The sequence below is a fragment of the Armigeres subalbatus genome, chromosome 1, assembly GCF_024139115.2.
Source record: "Armigeres subalbatus isolate Guangzhou_Male chromosome 1, GZ_Asu_2, whole genome shotgun sequence".
Classification (NCBI taxonomy): Eukaryota; Metazoa; Arthropoda; class Insecta; order Diptera; family Culicidae; genus Armigeres; species Armigeres subalbatus.
In genome coordinates this window covers 271,760,434-271,779,553 of record NC_085139.1, presented here as the reverse complement: position 1 = coordinate 271,779,553, position 19,120 = coordinate 271,760,434, and the positions used below count along the sequence as shown (strand labels likewise).

Here is a 19,120-nt window from a genome sequence, read left to right as displayed (position 1 = left end):
TAGTGAAAAAGGTAATCACATTATTTGTTAAAGTTTTCAGGTTCAGGTTCAATACCTTGGACTCGACGAGTCGACCTTGGACAGTGCGTATATTCCACTAAATGACAGACGTCATAGCCTACAAAGGATGGATGTTTTATGACGCCCTCAAAGACAAGTGCTTTCGGTCTTTGGGGACATAAAAAGGCCCCAACATCAGATACGGAATTCACAGGGTAATACTAATGACACACTGGTGGTACTCGTACCATGGTACAAGAATCTTGAAATTAGTGCCATATCTATTATTCACCCATATTCTTGTTTACGTACGAACGCGCTTTCGAACGAAAGTTGAAGCGCATTCTCGTTTACGCCAGCAAAATCAAATGGAGAAACGGTTCGAACGAATCGCATTCGTTCGTCCGTAAACAAGAATAAGGGTGATTGTCTTTCATATAAGATAGTCTTGGACATATTTTCTTGTCACCTTGTACCATGGTACAAATACCACAGGTGTGTCCTCAGTATAATGAGCAAGCAAAGAAGCTAGAAGAAGTGGCAAAAGTAATCCAGAAAGCAATTCCAACAAATGGCCGGGATTCTGCATCAAGCGTCAACCAAGAGCATTTTTGCTCAGGTTTGCGTGTAGTAAATTTAATTGATCGTGAATCGTATAGGATAACCCTCAGCCCTATAACTGAGCATGTCCTACAATAAATCCGGACATGAAGTGATATAAATTAAGCTTCGTTATCCTTCTGCGATCAAATTATCACAGTCAAAACGCAGCTTGGCACGATTATGTAGAACCCCGACCAAATATTCATATTACCGAATTCATAGATCTTTGTAGTAAACGAATGAGCCTAATAAATACACAAATAGAAAAAAAAACCCAAATTAATCCACCTAGCGGTGACGATGCCTTTCTCGATTAAATCTAGATATACTGATTAAATCGTTTTTTTCCAATTCCTATCTACCAAAAATGTTGGCAATTTTGTTTTTCTGTAAAATAAGCTTAATACATTATGTTATAATCAAGTTATGACGATCGTGAAATTTTCTTTCATCCATTTTTGAAAGAGAAATTATTTCCAGTATTGTTATTTGTAACACATATTGATATAATTTTTATGACTAACTGGTCGGGTTGGTATATAACATCATGGGTCTCCAAGACTTCTATAAAAGGTTCGATTTCGGAGTGAAATGTACACGAACATTTTGAAAATTAAGCCAATTATTCTCAAGACCGACTAGAATATGACGTCAAATACATTTAAGATTATTTAACCAACGACACCCCCACCCCCTTCGCCAAGGCCCCGATGCCATTTTTGAACGAACCGCCTACCTACATAATATAATATATGGAAATATGGAGATGTGTAAAACGAAAACTATATTCAAATTTGCCCTTGAAATCACCCAAACTTCACCATAACTCCACACCACCCAAAGCAAACAGCATGTTGAAGCATCAATGAAACCCCTCTTTTTCCCCTTCCAATGTATGACACAAAACAAACGCAAACACCACCATGGCCACGAGCGTACGAACCAGCAGTTAATCGTGTCGTTATCGAGTGCAATTTCTGTTGCCAACGATGAAACTTACAACTATGTGTTGGTGCGAATGCTCCGATAAAGTATAATGGCAATAAAGATCATCGGCTCTAAACTTAAAAGGCGTACGTTGTTCTTCGATTAGTTTTCGTGTTCAACACGTTCCACATTACAAGCTTTGAAAAGCTTTGCTCGTTGCGTTTTTTTTTTTTTTTTTCTTGAGCAAGGGTAAACGGAAATCTGCAACCAGACACCTGAGGAGGTACTCAGGTAGTGTGGGGATGGGTATGTCATGTAACTCTTACCCGACCCACTAAAACCAAAACCCGGCCCGCAATTAAGCAATACATCAGGGGGGGACTATTGAGAACGCTCACGCCTATGCTAACGCACTTGACGTCAATACACACAACATCGACTTCAAGGGTGGCTACCTCACCACCCGTCGATCGCAAGCTATGATAGTAACCTAACGGTCCGTATCATAATCTCACGTTGGAGACGAGCACCCCGACATCAACCACCGCGCGTGAACCGCAATGACCTCTATATCTACATACTGAGGTCCCCGCAGCCCACCCGCGACATGTTGGTTGTCGGGGTGAGCAAGGTGTTCACTGCATCACAGGTGCCCTTACTGCACTCGTTGGTTTTGTTCAAGACGCCACCACCGCTGCAGTTTCGACATGATCTGTTGAGATGCTGTGTTCACCGCATTCCATATAGCTTCTTCCCGGCACATCCTCTCGACGAGGTTGTCCGGGGTTGTATCCATACCACTAATAAGCAGCATGGTATTGCGTTCTACCTCGAATCGCGGGCATGCGAACATCACATGCTCTGCCGATTCTACCTCACCTACACATTCAGGACACTCCGCAGAATCTGCGAAGCCAAACCTGTGTAGGAATTTCTTAAAGCAGCCATGTTCAGACAACACCTGTGTTAGGTGGAAGTTGACTTGACCATGCTTCCTTTCAACCCAGTTGGACACATCTGGAATCAGTCTGTGGGTCCAACGACCTTTGACTGCGGTGTCCCATGCTCTTTGCCATTTGAGCAACGAAGCTGCTCTCTTGACACGTCGCACTTGCACCGAGTCCCTTTCGTTGTAGCACTCCACATCCTCCTCTAGGAGTGTGTCTATCGGCATCATTCCAGCTATAACGCACACCGCCTCATATGATATGGTGCGATATGCGCTCGCGACACGTAAGCACATCAGCCGGTGTACTCTGATCAATTTCTTTACATTGTACTCGGCTTTAAGTGCTACGGCCCATGCCGGCACGCCATAACGGATGATAGACAATGCTACGCCAGCTATCAGCCTACGCACTTGACTATGCACCGCCGATCTGTTGGACATCATTCGTGATAAAGATTTTATCGCCAATGAAGCCCGCTGACATGCATAATCGACGTGGCTCGTAAAATTGAGCTTATCATCGATCATCACGCCCAGATGCTTGAGAGACCTCACGGAGTTAACTGTGCAGGTCCCTACTCTTATCCTCGCCTGTTGCAGCCCATGACGGTTATGCACTACCACAACTTCTGTCTTGTGATGTGCAAGGGACAACCGCCTCGAGTTGAGCCATTCCTCCACTCTGCCAATCGCGTATGAAGCCTTCAGTTCGACTTCGACGAGAGTGTCACCTGCTACTTCTAGCATTACGTCATCCGCGAAGCCTTCTATCTTCACTCCGGCCGGAAGACTTAGGCGTAATACTCCATCGTACATAATATTCCACAGAACCGGTCCGAGGATCGATCCCTGTGGAACACCCGCGGACACTACGATCGACTTTTGACCGGCATCAGTGTTGTATAACAGCACCCTATTCTGAAAATAGCTTTCAGTATCCTGCACAGGTAATCCGGAACTCTCAATCGGTGCAGGGAGTCAGCAATTGCTGCCCAGCTAGCATTGTTGAACGCGTTTTTACATCGAGTGTAATCAACGCGCAGTACCTAATACCTCTTCTGTTTAGACCTCTCGCTATCTTGGCCGTATTCGTTACCGCTCGAATTGCTTCGATGGTAGAACGGCCCTTACGGAAGCCATACTGGTTGCTAGATAAGCCACCAGCACACTCTGTATAGGCCGACAATCTATTCAGAATGACCTCTCTAGCAGCTTTTCAGCTGTGTCGAGTACGCGAATTGGTCTGTATGCCGAAGAGTCCCCTTCGGTAATAGCACCAATTTCTGCCGTTTTCATCGATCTGGGAAGTTTCCTTCGTCTATGCATCTTTGGGGGCAGCTCCTGAACATATCTGGATCAGCAAGAATAGCGTGTCTAAGGACCAGGCTTGGAATATTATCCGGCCTGGCGCCTTATTGAGCTTAAGTTTTCTTGCGGCTACGATAAGCTCCTCGTTAGTCACTAGCGGTACCACGTCGACTGACTCGTACGGTGTAGCGGGCCAGTCCGATGGTTCATGTGTCGGAAACAGTCCCTCTACTATACTGGCTAACAGCTCTGGGGAAGTTAGCGTTAGCGTTATCGATATTGCCGTAGCGAGGATTCTAACCCATCGAGCGAACGTAATTTATATCACACGCTAAAAATGAACTACTCAAAATTGAGTCGAATCCGACTCATTTTCATTAAAAACGGGACAACTCAAAATTTGAGTAAAAGATACTACTTCAATAAAATGATGATTGCACTTAAACTAGGAGTCTGTTTGTCGTAAAATGCACTTAGATAGATAGATAAACTTGATTCGCATCTGTCGTATTAAAAATTGATGGAAGGCCAAGCTTAACTTTCGCGAAATCATCATTTTATTGAAGTAGTATCTTTTACTCAAATTTTGAGTTGTCCCGTTTTTAATGAAAATGAGTCGGATTCGACTCAATTTTGAGTAGTTCATTTTTAGCGTGCATAGCATGGTAGCTGCTCAATGCTCGTAGTCCCGATTATATGGGAAAAAATGGAAAACTGCCTAAACCATTTTCCTTGTCAGCTGCGAACGCATTAATCAATCTTGATGAAATTAAATAGCATGAAATTAGAAGAGTGGCTCTGCGGAATGCAACTTGTTGCGATAAAATCAGTTAAGTCTAAGTACATGAAAATCGTGTGAGTTTTTGAGGTTGAAAAAGTGACCATACAGACACACAAACATACACACACACATACATACACACACACACAGACATCACCTCGATTCATCAAACTGAGTCGAATGGTATAAGAAACTTTACTATCAGATGTTCCTGTAAAAAGTTCGTTTCCAGAGTGAAATGATAGCCTTTCGGTACAACTTTGTTGTACGAGAAAGGCAAAAACTACAAAATATTGCAAATAAGATTTTTTTCCTTGATTGTTATTGTTACATTTTTTTTATTATAATCAGTGATTCATTATTAACAAATATCTGTGATGAGCAATCCTTATTACCTACTTAGTCTAATAATTGCTTCGGAAAGTAAATTCATGTTAAATCTAATAATCATAAGATCATCTAACTTCGATGAGGCTAATCTTAATCTATGGTCTTCTAGTAATAGCTTAAGGCCTGAGAAGCATCTCTCAACCGAAACTTGTGTACAAGGAACAGCTAATGCTACCATTGCCAGCAGATAAAGATCAGGGTCGTCATATCGCCTCGATTGTCACAGTTTTAATACATCCGTTTTCGAGTCCATGCGTTGCTTGGAGTTTGCGAGACTCAAAAGCTTGATTTTAAGATCGACGTTTGGCGAATTTGTGGATGATATGTGATTAATGCATTCACTTTCCAGACTTTTCTCGAAATCTTCATCTCCTACGGTTGTGTCTTGCGAATCTTGATTGTGTTCTTCATGAGTTTTCTGATTTTTACTGTTTCCCTGGACTGTTTTCAAAATCTTTGCCATTTTTAAAATGTGGTCCTGTTGATGTTAAATAAGTTGTTGAATAAAAATTGATTAAAATTTCTTAAATATGGAAAACGAAAAAAAAACTTACTATTGCAATTGCTTTATCGTCTTTGGTAAGGAAAGGAGAGTCCATAAAATTCCATCTAGGATCAAAGAAAAGAGCAGCTTTGGCAGCTTTGCTGGTAAAAATTTGATGCACTCGCTGCTCCAAATTATGTTTCAGTTCAGGCACCAAGGGGTTTCCTTTACTCTCAATAATCTGCAATTTGTGCAGGCAGATTTTGATAAGTCGAAACATGTCTCCAACGATAAGGTTCTGCTTTTGTAACTCTTTCGTTAGAATGTTTGCTGGTTCGAATGCTTCAAGAAACTGTTCAATTAAGATCCATTCTTCCTCGGTAATGTTGATCTTCTCATCGCTACTTCCGATAGTTCTATAGAATGTTTCATGCTTCACATTCTGGAACATATTGTATTTGGAGCTCCAACGTGTAGCTACACTGATCTTCGGTAGAGGAACATTCGCTACCATGAACAACGAACGATATTGAGCAGTTTTCATAAGTTTCAGCTTCGAGCGAATTGAAGATATTTTCGCTAATATATCTTGTTTGATCGCACCGTTAACTGCAAGCTGAATAGTGTGAGCACCACAGCGCTTGAGAAGATGTCTTTCAACTGCATTTCATCATCAACGATGTTATCATCGCAATCTTCGTCAATATCTGCTTCTGAATTTTCAAAGTCGTTCTCATCTGGTACATCATCAAATATCATATTTACCTCTTCATCGAAAACGTTCAGTGCAAGTGCTTGCTCAGCACCAAGTCGTTTGACGCATCCGATCATATTTGAACCGTTATCTACTGTAACAACTGCGTAGATATTAAGCACACTGATTTGGTATTGCTCCAAAACTTGAAGGATTCGTTCTTTCAATTTAGCGGTAGTCTGCCTTTCATTAATTTCAAGCATTGACAGCGTTTGAACTTGCACAATACCATTATGTAAGTATTGTGCATTAAAACCGATTTTTTTTTCTCATGCCTTGATGCACTATCACATTTGAGGCATATCATCCGGTTTTTGATTCTTTCAGAAATTATGTTTCTTATTTCAGAAGCTACCTTTACTACTTCAGTGGATACCGAATATGAGTTTATTGTTATTCCGAGTGCTTTAGCCAAGGGACCAATCGTCTTATTGCAAGCTTCTGAATTGAAGAAATTAAATGATATCGATTGCTTGGCCGGTATTTCAACAATCCCAGAGCGAAACTTATTTGGATCCAAAGTAACTATAACCTTTTTCACCACTCTTGCAACAGAGTTGTCATCTTGAGCTCCTGGCTTGCGTTTGATTGAAATGCCAAGTACCTTATCAATGAATATGCAATTAAAAATATGGTTATCATCAACATCAAGAAACAGGACAGCTGATAAATACTTGTGCGATATCGGGATGCTTGTTTGAAATGTGCCGAGAAAAGTTTCCGATATGGTCTTTTGTGAAGCCATAGCCAGGGCAACCATCGAATATACACTTGAATTTTTTTTTCTGACTCGGACCAAGCAAAATATTTTCGACATTCACTTGAGTTTTGAGCATTTTGAGTGCAGACGAGAGAGAGAGACACGTATAAATCAACTCATATTAAATATAGCTCATTTTGAACAAATTTCAATTATATGGCGTCAATTTAAATATAACGGCGAATTCCACATAAGTGGAGGGTATGAATTAATGAACCATTCGACACGTTAATTTATACGATGCTGTAAATTGACGAAATCTTTGTAATTATTTTTTTAAAGATAAACATAATGATAATTCAATATGAGAAAATCGTAACGTGTACAGTGAACACTGAGAGGAAATTTGAGAGTTTCAAGCAAAATATCTTGAAAATTGGATTCGATCGAGTCCGCAGCTCCCAGGTTAAACTGTGCCATATAATCAATAAAATCATCATAAATCAAAGGATTTAAAAGATGGTGACGTCGCCGTGGCAGATATTGCAATCGTTGCGCTCGTTGATCATATACCAGAAAGTAATCATGCTGTATACGTTTGGCATAACGAAACTATTGTCGAATTCGTTTTAAAAAAGTTCCAACCTAGGTTGGAACCAGTCCCAACCTAAGTGCTGTCAAAGTGTTTTTTTTTATTCGCTCAGGTTGGAACTAGGTTCGCACTAGTTCCAACCCCAAAGCTGTCGGGTTCGCACTGTGTTGTTTCACGGTTTCGCACCGGGTTCACCAATACAACTGTACTTCAACTGTCAAAACCAGGTGGGTGGGTGTTACTGGTCGGAATATTATCAATTCAGTGCAAATCCGAATTATAGCCGCTAATGAAGTTGGATTTTTCTCATAATTCATACGTTAAACCTCACTTCGGAAGTGGTGCGCTGTTTTCATTTGGTGATGTGCTATACAGCGCACCACTTCCGAAATTAGGTTTAACGTATGAATTGTGAAAAAAAATCCAATTTTGATAGCGGCTATAATTCGGTTTTCTACTGAATTTATAATAAACAAGCAGAAGGGAGAAACGAAACTGCCGGTTTATAAAAAGAAAATGCGCGTTGAAAATATGTTATTTCGATAATTTTGTGATATTTGTTATTGTAGTTTCAAATGAAATTAATCCGGTACTGTTGTCTAGATTCAGTTTTAAAAATTATTATTAGGGAAGTTATGTATTCATAAGTTTATTCAGGTTTTCCTTACTGATTGTGTCCTAAATTAGGTCGGTGGATGCAATTATGTAGTTTGGGAAATCCCCTTGAAACCCGTTCATAAAATCCGCTAAGAATTGTCAGAAAAATATATTTGAGGAATACCGAATAGAATTATTTCTTATGCAGAATTTCTTTTGAAATTCTTCCAAAAATTCTTTCGTGCGTTTCAGAATTGTCTTCGGGAATTCTGCTAAAAATTACTTCAGAAATTCTTTCAGTAATTCTTCTTGAATTTTTAGCGATATCTTTCAGGCATTCCTCCATATATTTTCCAAGGGATCCTCTCGAGATGAATACCTTTGGAAATTCTTCTAGGAATATCTTTGAATACTGTTCCAGGATTTTCTCTGGAAGTTACTCCAGGAATTAATTTGAAAATTCCTACAATAATTCCTTCAGGAAATCTTTCTGGAATACAGGAACTTACTCAAAGTTTCCTTCTGGAATTGCTCCGCAAGTCTCGTACATAAGTTTCCCCGGAAGTACCTTGAGCAATTCCTCCGGGAGATTCTTGAAAATTGAAAATGCACGGGGCCCAAAATCCGGCGGAAAATTTTCCCGACGTGTGAGGCTACCTTTATCAGGAGAGGTAGCGAAGAAAAAAAATTAGCGAATCCTGGAGAATTTTTATTACATGATTCTTCTTTTTTCTCCGAAAAAAAACTTTTGCAGAAATAGATGAATTTTTGTAGAATGGAAAATCACTTTTACATGAATTCTATACGGAATTCTTGGTATAAAAATGTGCACGGGATTATTGAATATAATTATATAGGTGAACTGTTCCGATCTCCATCTCACTGAACATATATTCATCTCATCGGGAAACAAAGAAATACAGCACCAATTTCGTCGCCTCTTTTTGTCAACATACGTGCTCATTGCTGAAAAAAACTACAAAAATAATAAACAATCCAAATTTCTTTCCATTGCTTTGTTTTAGTAAATTCCACTATCCGCAAAAATCAGTTCACGCACTTAAACATATTTATTTATAATGATCTGATTAGTCAAGCCCAGGGATTCCAGGGGATATTTTCAAATGTCTTCACAGTCGAGTAAAAATGTCTTCAAATGTCTTCAATATCAAAATTACGATTATCAATGAGAAATTTCAAAATCCAACAGGTTTGTAATTTCAAGCATCTCCTTGTTTTTTGTAGCATTAACACTCAAATTGTTAGAATTCAAGAGAATATTCCTTCAAATCTTCACGAATAAGGGCAGTGAATTTCCCTTGGATTTTCTAATGAATCTAACGGATTTTTCTAACTGAATTTCCATGTGGAATTCCTCTGAGTTTCTTTTTTAGGAATTCCCTGAAGGTATTCGGAAGAATTTCCACAAGATTTTCTGAAGAAATTTCTGCCTGATGGATACTTCGGAAGAATTCTTAAAGAAACTCCTAAAAGGTACGGAGGAATTGCTGTTAGAACATCTAAAGGATTTTCGTAAGGTACTTCCAGATAAATTTCTAAAGGAACTTCCGAGTGATATGCTAGTTCCATTAGCATGGAGGAATTGCAGAAGAATTTTCAGGAGGAATTCAGGAGGGATTTTCTGGAGGAATTACTGAAGGATTTTCTCAAAGAATTCCTGAAGGATTTTCCTGAGCAATTACTGAAAGGATTTCCAGTGGAGCTCCTGAAGAAATTTCCGAAGAAACTTCCGGAGGAACATCTGGATAACTTTTTGGAGGAACTTCCTGAGGTATTGCTGCAGGAATATCCGAAAGAATTGCTGGAGGAAATAACAGAGAAATTTTGGAGTATATTTCAGAGGTACTATTGGAGAATCTTTCGGCAACATACTTGGAGAATCATCAAGAGGAATTCCTGGAGAAACTTCCGAAGGGATTTTAGGAAGAATTTCCGAACGAATGCCGGCAGGAGTTCCGAGAGGCATTCCAGGAAGAACCGGTGGAGGAAGTCGTGAAAGAAACAATTTGTGGAGGAACGACTGGAGAAACGACTGGAGGTATTTCCAACGAAATTCTTCTAGGATCTTACAGAGAAATTTCTGGACGAACTTATGGAGAAGCTCCTAGAAATACTTCTCAAAAATATCTGAAGGAATTTGCGGATGAATTCCTGGAGGAATTTCAGAAATAATTCCAGAGAGGGATTTACTGGAGAAATTCTTAGAAGGATTCCCAGATAAAAAAAAACTGGAAAAGTGTCCAATGATATTTCTAGAAAATATACCAAAGGAATTCAAGGAAGAATTCATCGAGAAAGTGTAAGGAGTGTTCCCTGAACTTTCTACTGAGTCTTTAAAAACACTCTGCCGGATTTGTTTATGAAATTTCTCTGATTTTATTCATCAAATTATTTACCGTGGCAATTGTGAAAAAATAGCCATCCAACACCAGAACAATTTCAATTTCTTGTCGACGTTCGTAAGAATTTTCGATCATGGATACTAAAGAAAATTTACTGAGAAAATTTAAAACAATATTTCCTGTTGAAATTTAGAACTTTCTATGAAAATGTTGTACATGGAAAATCCGAAGAGACATCCCTAAAATTTCAAATATACAAATCCGGAGTACATCCCACGAAAATTTTTACAAATTTCTTGTGGAAATGAAAAAGAATTCGTTGTGGTAGTTCAGATGATTTCCCCACAAGAACTTAGACAAAATCTTGTGGAAATTGACATGAATCTCCCGTTTAAATTTTGGAGGAATTCCTTTATTTGCCCATACGAAAAGATCAGATGAATTATGAAGAAATAAAAAAATGGTTCTAGTCCAACAGTTAAATATAGATTTAATCAAGTCATTGTAGAATTCTGTCTTTTTTGCCGTTTAGATTAAATAAGATCGGTTGGTTCAGAACGCAATGGTTCAGATGCAATGATCGAAATACTTTTTAACAGACACGTCGAAAACGCCACCGCTTCCAACCGTTTGACGTTTAAAATGTGTTGCAGTTATCAACTTTATCAACCGGCCAGTGTAAATGTGTTTTAGCGTTTAAGATTTTATGCCCGGGACATTAGCTTATTATGTATAACTTTTGTAATATTTATATACTCTGCATTTAGAAGTCGCAGAATTTCTAAGTTAGTATTCAAATTAAATGTTCTATTCACTGGCTTATTGTTTTTTTCTCCTTTATTTAAGTGATTTTTTAATTTTAAAATTAAGTTCATCACTAGCGTATTGATTGCCTTCAAGTACCTTTAAATAAGAAGATAAGTCTTCAAATATTTTGAAAAGTCTTTAAAATATCTTCATGAAATAAATGTCTTCACAGAGATTCAAATGTCTTCAAATTGAAGACATGTCTTCAAATCTGGCATCCCTGGTCAAGCCCAACGCACTGCCAGTACACTGGATGTCATGGATCATATGTTTCGAATCAAAACAAACACGATGCTACGCACACCAACATATCCAATGACAGGTGGAACTGAAAATGTTTTTTTATTTAGGGTTCGGGTTGGCACTGACCCAGGTTTAAAAACGAATTCGACATATGTTATCTTTCGTCTCTGTTACCATCCTCGAGGTCGAGAATCACGTAATGGGTATGTTTTTGTAGAGAGGAGTACACGTAAAAAAATAACCTTATATGTTATGGCAAAAAACCATTCGAAAACACTTATACTCTTCATTATGCCACCTAATGAATGATCCCATATCAAAAAGCTAATAACATTCATAAATTAATGAAAAGTATAAGTTTCCGAATGTATGCACGTAAAAATACTTATTTGTTTTATTTATTAAATTTGATTCATAAACATTATTACGCATACAAACATGAACTTCATTACTCATCTAATAATCATCATGTCACATTTGAATATAAAGTATTTAGCGTGTGCATACATTATATTTCATGCCACAATGAAAAGTATAAGTTTTGCTTAATGGCAAAAATGTATTAAGCTAAACTTATACTTTCGATGCAGAGTTGCTTTGAAAAAAAACACGCCGCTTGCAGGATGTTTGGACATAACGTGGATTCAATTAGGTAAACCTACGGCTGCCGTAGGTTTTCTTTTTCAATCGAAGTCTATATAGTTATCCGGCCGAAAAACGTCAATAAACACATAACTAGAAATGGTAAGGAAAAATAAATTCATTGTCATACTACAAAATAATATTATAACATGTTTCATTCCAGCTTGATAAAACCGGTATACGCCGGTTTGGCCGAACGCGTTGAATTCAAAGAAGCCTCGTCGGTGGTGTTGAGATTTGGGACACGTAATCTAGACGCCATCCAGATTATGCGAGTAGTTTTGAATAATATAACCTCGCTTGTCGTGCGACAGAAAATGAGCTGGTAGCCGATTCACTTGAGGTGTACGGCATCAATCCGATCTCAACTATAGAAAAATTTCTATCAGAGTACAAAGGTCATCGCACCGAAGGACATTCCGTTCTCATGACGGATCTGCATGTGTTTGTCTTAAAGAAGAATCATCTAAGCATCTAGCGGAATGTGTAAGGATGTTCTTTTCAATAGCTATAGTAATAAACAAAATATGCACACATATCGAGTTTTGAATTATTTTGAAATTTGAAAAAAAAACATCATCCGCAACATCAAAAAAAACTATATGAATCAACCTAATGATTTTTATTTCAATTTCCCCACTAAAATCATGCATTAACTCCATAAAGATTATTTAAAAAATCTATTCATGCATATTAGCATTCGACATGAAATGTATAAGTTTCATGTTATGATTATCTTATGCAATACCAAGTAGCTTTCATCACAATAAGATATATATTACATTGGGAAACCACAATGGCAAAAATGTATGTGTTTTGGTGAATACATTCATTATGAAAATTTCTTTTCGTGTGTGACTAATGCGATGTATAACTTTTTTCTTATACATGTCATTAAGCGCCTGCTTTGGCAAAAAAGTATTAGAAATATTAATAATAAACAACATTATTTTTTTTACGTGTAACTGGTCGAGTACCAAATTCAGCTGGTCAGGAGTTAAGGAGGTAAGGAGCACGAAAGCCTGAGCCTGCAAATCCCTGCTTCAAACAGTAAAAGCTACCAATAGTGCGCTGAATCAAATCGATCCCTACCCTTTTATAAACCCCCTTCTTTCTCACGTAAATCCTCCCCTCAATCCTTCCCAGTAATATCAATAGACTGTCCCGACATCAAAATTACAGCTTAGTTTAACAAAATCTCTGGTCTAATGCTCCGACACTTCATCTCACAAACCGAGTTGCCTACTTAGGCCCGATGTCCACGTAGCGGTTTTTCAAGCTGCGTTGACGCAGCGTTACTCGGCGTTGAATCAGGCTGGGAATGCACACGACAAGCGGTAATTTGCCGCAAAACTTCTACCGTCAAACCTATCTGTCACACCAAATGTCATCCGACTGCCAGCTGATTGTCAGTCCGTCATTTTCCTTTCTCTTCCAATATGAATCGAGTTATCAATCCACATAAAGACATCAAACGTGCAATATTTAAAGTATTACAAATATAAAAGTTTGATTTTGATTTGAATGAAGCTCATCGCCCCGAACAAGAATCAATGGGTAGTGCTATTGAAAACATGTCATGAGTTTGACCATACCTATATGATGGCAGACTAGAGAAAGTAACTTAGTATTATTCTAACATAAAATGTTCCAGTGATGCTATTTAGTAGAGGGTAGAAAGATTAATCACTGTCGATTTAGAAGTCACCCATTACTTCTTAAATGAAAAGTTTAAACTTTCGAAATTAATTGTAGAGCTGTTCAAATGAAATTGGGCCACACAATCCGATTGTTCAAAAACACGTTTTTAATACAGAGAGGCAGAAATTTGGCATTGCTTTACTTAATCCCAATATATTTTCTACATTCATAATTAATAAATATTGTTACGATTTCATAATGTTATTTATTCTTTACTAGCAGACCCGACGAACTTCGTTTCGCTTAAAATTGATTTATTGTCGGAGTAGTTCTCGAGTTATGATGAAATTTCTGATTCATTTGTATGGGAGCCCCCCTTTCCAAAAAGGGGAGGGGTCTCGAACCATCTTGTGAACCTTCCCCGGCCCCAAAAAACTCTGCATACAAATTTTCACGCCGATCGGTTCAGTAGTTTCCGAGTCTATAAGGGTCAGACAGACAGAAATTCATTTTTATGTATATAGATTTCCAACTAAAATTTATTACATCATAGGGCGAGATTAATCTTGAATTATAGTGGATCCAGGCATTTAATTGTTCTTGTCTTGAATCGATCATCTTTTGCGTTTGGGGTACGATTTTTTATTAGTGCGATTTATCGGCTAAATAGGGACGAATCATTTTGTTCCAGAATAAAAAGTCATTAAACATTTTGGTCAGATACTCCAGCCGCTCCTACAAATTAGGTACTCAATATAAATTTTCACTCCACTGCAACACCGATCGCGTTGCCCACAACACTAGAAGAGTCGCACTGATCCCGGAGTCTTACTGTGGCTCGCCACCATCTCATCATCTGGTCTCGTTTATTTTTTGCAATTGCAATCCACATTATTTGACGACATCCTTCCGTTCATATTCCTAAAAACATGTACAGTCAAACCTCCATGAGTCGATGTTCTATGACTCGATATCGACTCATGGAAGCAAATTATGCCATATTAAAAATATTTTCTTGGCTACTGTGATGCAGAGTCTATTATATATAGAGTTACGCAAAGAGTGAAGCCAAATCTACCTATTGAACTGTCAAACCGTCTACCTATCGAGCAAAGTAAACAAATGCTTGTTGGAGAGGCGGAAGTATTGTTATCGCCTAATAATTATTATGGCGAATTGAAACGCATGAATTGAAATGTATTAGATTTGTTCTAGAAACAGCTTCAAAAGACTTCAATACATCCCCCAAAAAAGTAGCAACAAGAAACTCACGTGTTTGCACTCTGTGGGTGACTTGGTTATCGAATTAAAAAGCTTTAGAAGTGAACACTCCCGTGAAGTCACTTGAAGGGTTGAACAAAAATGAAAGTTGCAAACATAATAACAAGAGCATCATTCAGAATAAGTGTAAGAAGATCCTCTTTGCGCAACTCTATATAATTGACTCTGCTGTGATGGTCCCTTCAAAAAGCTTTCCAATAAATTTCTATTCCACATCTCGATATTTCCATGAGTCGATGGTCCTTTCAATATCGACTCATGGAGGTTTGACTGTACATCTATCAGCAATAGAAAATTAGAAAAGCTACGATCTAGGAACCTCGGTAACAAACTTACATTTAATATTTTTTCTCATTACGGAACTGGTATCGCCTGCCTTGGTCCATACAGGGAATGCACTTTGTTGGTTGAATTTTGCTCCGTCATTCAGTCCAAAACTGTCACATCACCGTATGTTCGGAAATCAATTTATTCTGATAAAGTTGGTACAAGCAACGTCACTACACTATCGGGCACATATTTTCGTTGACTTTAACTCTATCCGGCAGCCTGGGATGGTTGCTTGTCAGTTCTTTCCAAAGGTGGTTTGATCTCGACTGATATTAACATAGGAACGAAAGAAACACTTGCCGCTCCGAACGTACTAGTACTATTATTTAAAGAAGTTAGAATTGAAAGTTTTTGTTATTTGCAAACTAATTTTCGAAACCAAAATGAACTGATTTGAGAAGTATTTTTTTTTGTTTTGATTTCGCTCTGACAGATTCTTTCTGCAGATTTTCCCATTAGAAATCTTGTTGGAAGGAAAAGGAATAGAGAAATGTCAAAAAAATACTGGCGTGCACGCTGCGTTCCTGTGGGGAATTGCGGTGACTTTGCGGTAACGCTCGCCGCAAATGAGACATGTGGCGACGCCGCGTTAACGCAAGTGCGTGTGCATGATTCTATTTGATGTTGGGTACTTCCTACCGCAATTGCGTTGACGCTGCGTGCACGCAAGTTCAAAACCGCTATGTGGACATCGGCCCTTAGCTGCCCATGTGGAATCAAACAAACCAGCGGTCAATTAGCCACGCACGGGCGTATCGAAATATTTCGGCAAAGGAACAGCTGTGGTTTCATTTGTAGCCTCCTAACTTCGAAGAAGCATCAACAGCCTCGGGTCAGTTCACATCCTGACAGCAGCAAAGATACTTGGTAGTCCAAAGATGTTCCATGTTGAGTGATTCCTTGCAGTAGTTGAATATTCACATTGGCGACGGTGATAGGACGAAAAAAAAATTAAGCAATATATTTAGGCTGTGAACCATTCCACCGATTCGTTTAACTTTTAGTTAAAATTTGACAATTCGATGGTTATTTCGCCGTGGTTAAAAATAACCCTGCTCCGGAGCATGGTTAGATTTGACAGTTCGATAGTTAAACTTTGTTCGCGAGAAAATTGGCGCCAAATCCATTTCGTTCCGAATAACTATCAATCTGTCAAAACTCAAATGGGTCGGCTTCGGAGTAAAATTTTAACCACGATGGGAAAATAACCATCGGAGTGTCAAATTTTAACTAAAAGTTAAACGAACCGGTGGAATGGTTCACAGCCTTAGTAAACAAACCAAGAGGAATCACTCAATATGGGAGATTTTTAAAGTGTTTATTCCGTTTATTCTGGAGTGCAAGAAGAAAGAAAGACGTTACAATCAGAAATTGGCAAAACAGGTAATAAAAACTTTTTTTTTTGCTCTTTGAAAAGGCGCGTATTGAAAACCGTAATGAAAATTAGGGATCCTATAATGGTGCCTAATGAAAACCACCGGCGTGTAAAGAACACCGCTGAAAAGGGTGGCGAGTTACGAAAAGCGCCAAGAGAAAAAGGCATGTATTGAAAACTGTCGTGAAAAACAATGGTGTGTAAGGGAGACCGCCATTTATAACTGGAGCCTGGGGAAAGAAAACATATTTTCTCAGCTACAGGGGCAAAAGACGGCGTGTAATGAACACCGCCGGGATAATAGCTGGTGATTATTGGAAAATCGCCAAGCGTTAAAAAGCGAGTAAAATATTCCGCTGGGAAAATAAGACGAGTAACGAAAACCGCAAAGGGAAAAATTGTGAATATAAAATAGCCATATAGAAAAAGGGGGGCAATGTAAACCGCTGGTTAAAAGAATCAGCGTGTGAATAACAACGCAGGGAAAATATGGCGTGTAATGAAAACCGCCAAGTAATATAATGTATTGAAAACCGTCAGATAAAAATTTAGCCTCTCGATGTATTTTATATATTTTGAATAACGTTACCATAGAGAAACGACGGTAGTGTTGTTGTCACCGCCCCGTGGAGAAATATGGCTAGACACTGCAGATCAACATATGTCGTTTAGAAAAAGAGCAAGAGTTAGAAGACCAATAACGAGCATAAGGATAAAGCAAGGTAAAGATCATTTGCTTAATTAATGCTGGAGAAGCGACTTAAATTTCTGCACCGTACAAATATTATTACGTCAGATTTAGACATTTGGAAAAAGTAGTAGAAACATGTGATAAATTTAAAATTCATCACGGGATAAATTGTATAATCACATTAAAGACAATGTAGGCCACAACTAGTACCGTGCATGCCGTAATTTGTACGACGAAGTAATAGTTCCATCATATGCCTGTTCCGAAGCATACCTAACTGCACGTCCAAGTTCCAGCACTATTTGTTCCAGCATAAATCAAAAATTAATTCGTCCCTGAAGGGTATCAACAATCATCATGGCTTTATCGACATCTCTCCTTGAGTGGAGTAGCTCCAGGTCCAGATTGATCAACTGGCATTGACTTCAAAACCAAGTGCGCATCGAAGTAAACAGCGTTGAATTGAGATTCTATTCCTTCAGTACCGTTGTTGTAAGCAGCACTTCAGACAACAGATCAATACTCTAGAGTAGAGCGCACTAACGAGCCTGGATTAAAAACAAAGAGACGCAATACTCCTACCTTTAACAACCTCGTGCTCGATTGGAACAACAGATTTGACAGCAAATGCGCTGTTCCAATTTTGACACTTCATCTCTTTGTTATGAGTGCAGCCTCTTTAGAGCGCACTAGAGATCAATAGAGAATATTAAGATAGAGACATGGCACCTACATTGCTGAAATTCTTTGAAATTCTGTAGATGAATCCGGGCTACGTGGTCGTGCGGTTAGCGACGTCAATCGTCTAGACGCATGTGCAATGGAGTGTGGGTTCGATTCCGCCCCGGTAAGGAGAAAACTTTTCGTGATCGAGCTGGGTGTTATATGTCCTGTCCGTTGTCTAGGTGTTAAGTGTTCAGTCTGTACGACCTATGGTCGAAGACGGTGTTCCTGTCTTTTTTTTCTTTTTAAATTTATACAAAACGAACATATAGGTTAATTACATAAATCTCATGAGGATGATGGAAGTTTTTTATTAAGTAGAAAGGGGATGTGAGGTGCATACAAGATTTATACTCTTGTAGCGTCATACTTCTCGCGCATCATGGATAAGGACGATGATGGCAGATTGATTGTATAAGCGTTGTTGTGCATAAAAATGCGCGTCAATTAGAACGTGGCAAAAAAGAGTACAGTTGCTTTAAAATTGAACAGCCCTAAGCCATTTAATTGACTGCTATAGGATAGCGCATAGAAAAAATTAATTTCTTATAATGTGTTACCGAATTAGTAAGTAATTAGTAATTAATATTGTTTTGTTGTATCTTTTTCTCTGTAATAAATGTTTATTCAATAGCTTTATAGCTTTCCCCAGGCATATGATGTCTATTCGTCTGCTGGAAGAATCGGCATCCATCGACACTTCCACAATCGCAACAAGCGTCATGGCACTGCTTCGTCAAAACATCAGTACCGTCAGGCCTTGGGTCAGTTCACATCCTGACAACAGCAAAGATACTTGGTAGTCCAGAGATGTTCCATGTTGAGTGATTCCTTGCAGTAGTTGAATATTCACAGATTCGTCTTGGGATCAGCAGAGTTTATACATATCAAAAGATAGAAAAAGGAGGTTGAACAATCAATCAAATACAATTCTAAAGA

At 38.5% G+C, this 19,120-nt stretch overlaps 1 long non-coding RNA gene across 1 annotated transcript; it reads right to left on the bottom strand.

The window, feature by feature from the left end:
• Positions 1-13,944: 13,944 nt before the first annotated feature.
• LOC134214230 (uncharacterized) lies at positions 13,945-16,720 on the bottom strand. Its single transcript, XR_009979713.1, has 2 exons — positions 15,399-16,720; positions 13,945-14,702 (listed from the first exon to the last, which is right to left on the bottom strand). It is a non-coding gene; the product is annotated as an uncharacterized LOC134214230 (long non-coding RNA).
• Between the last annotated feature and the right edge of the window lie 2,400 nt (positions 16,721-19,120).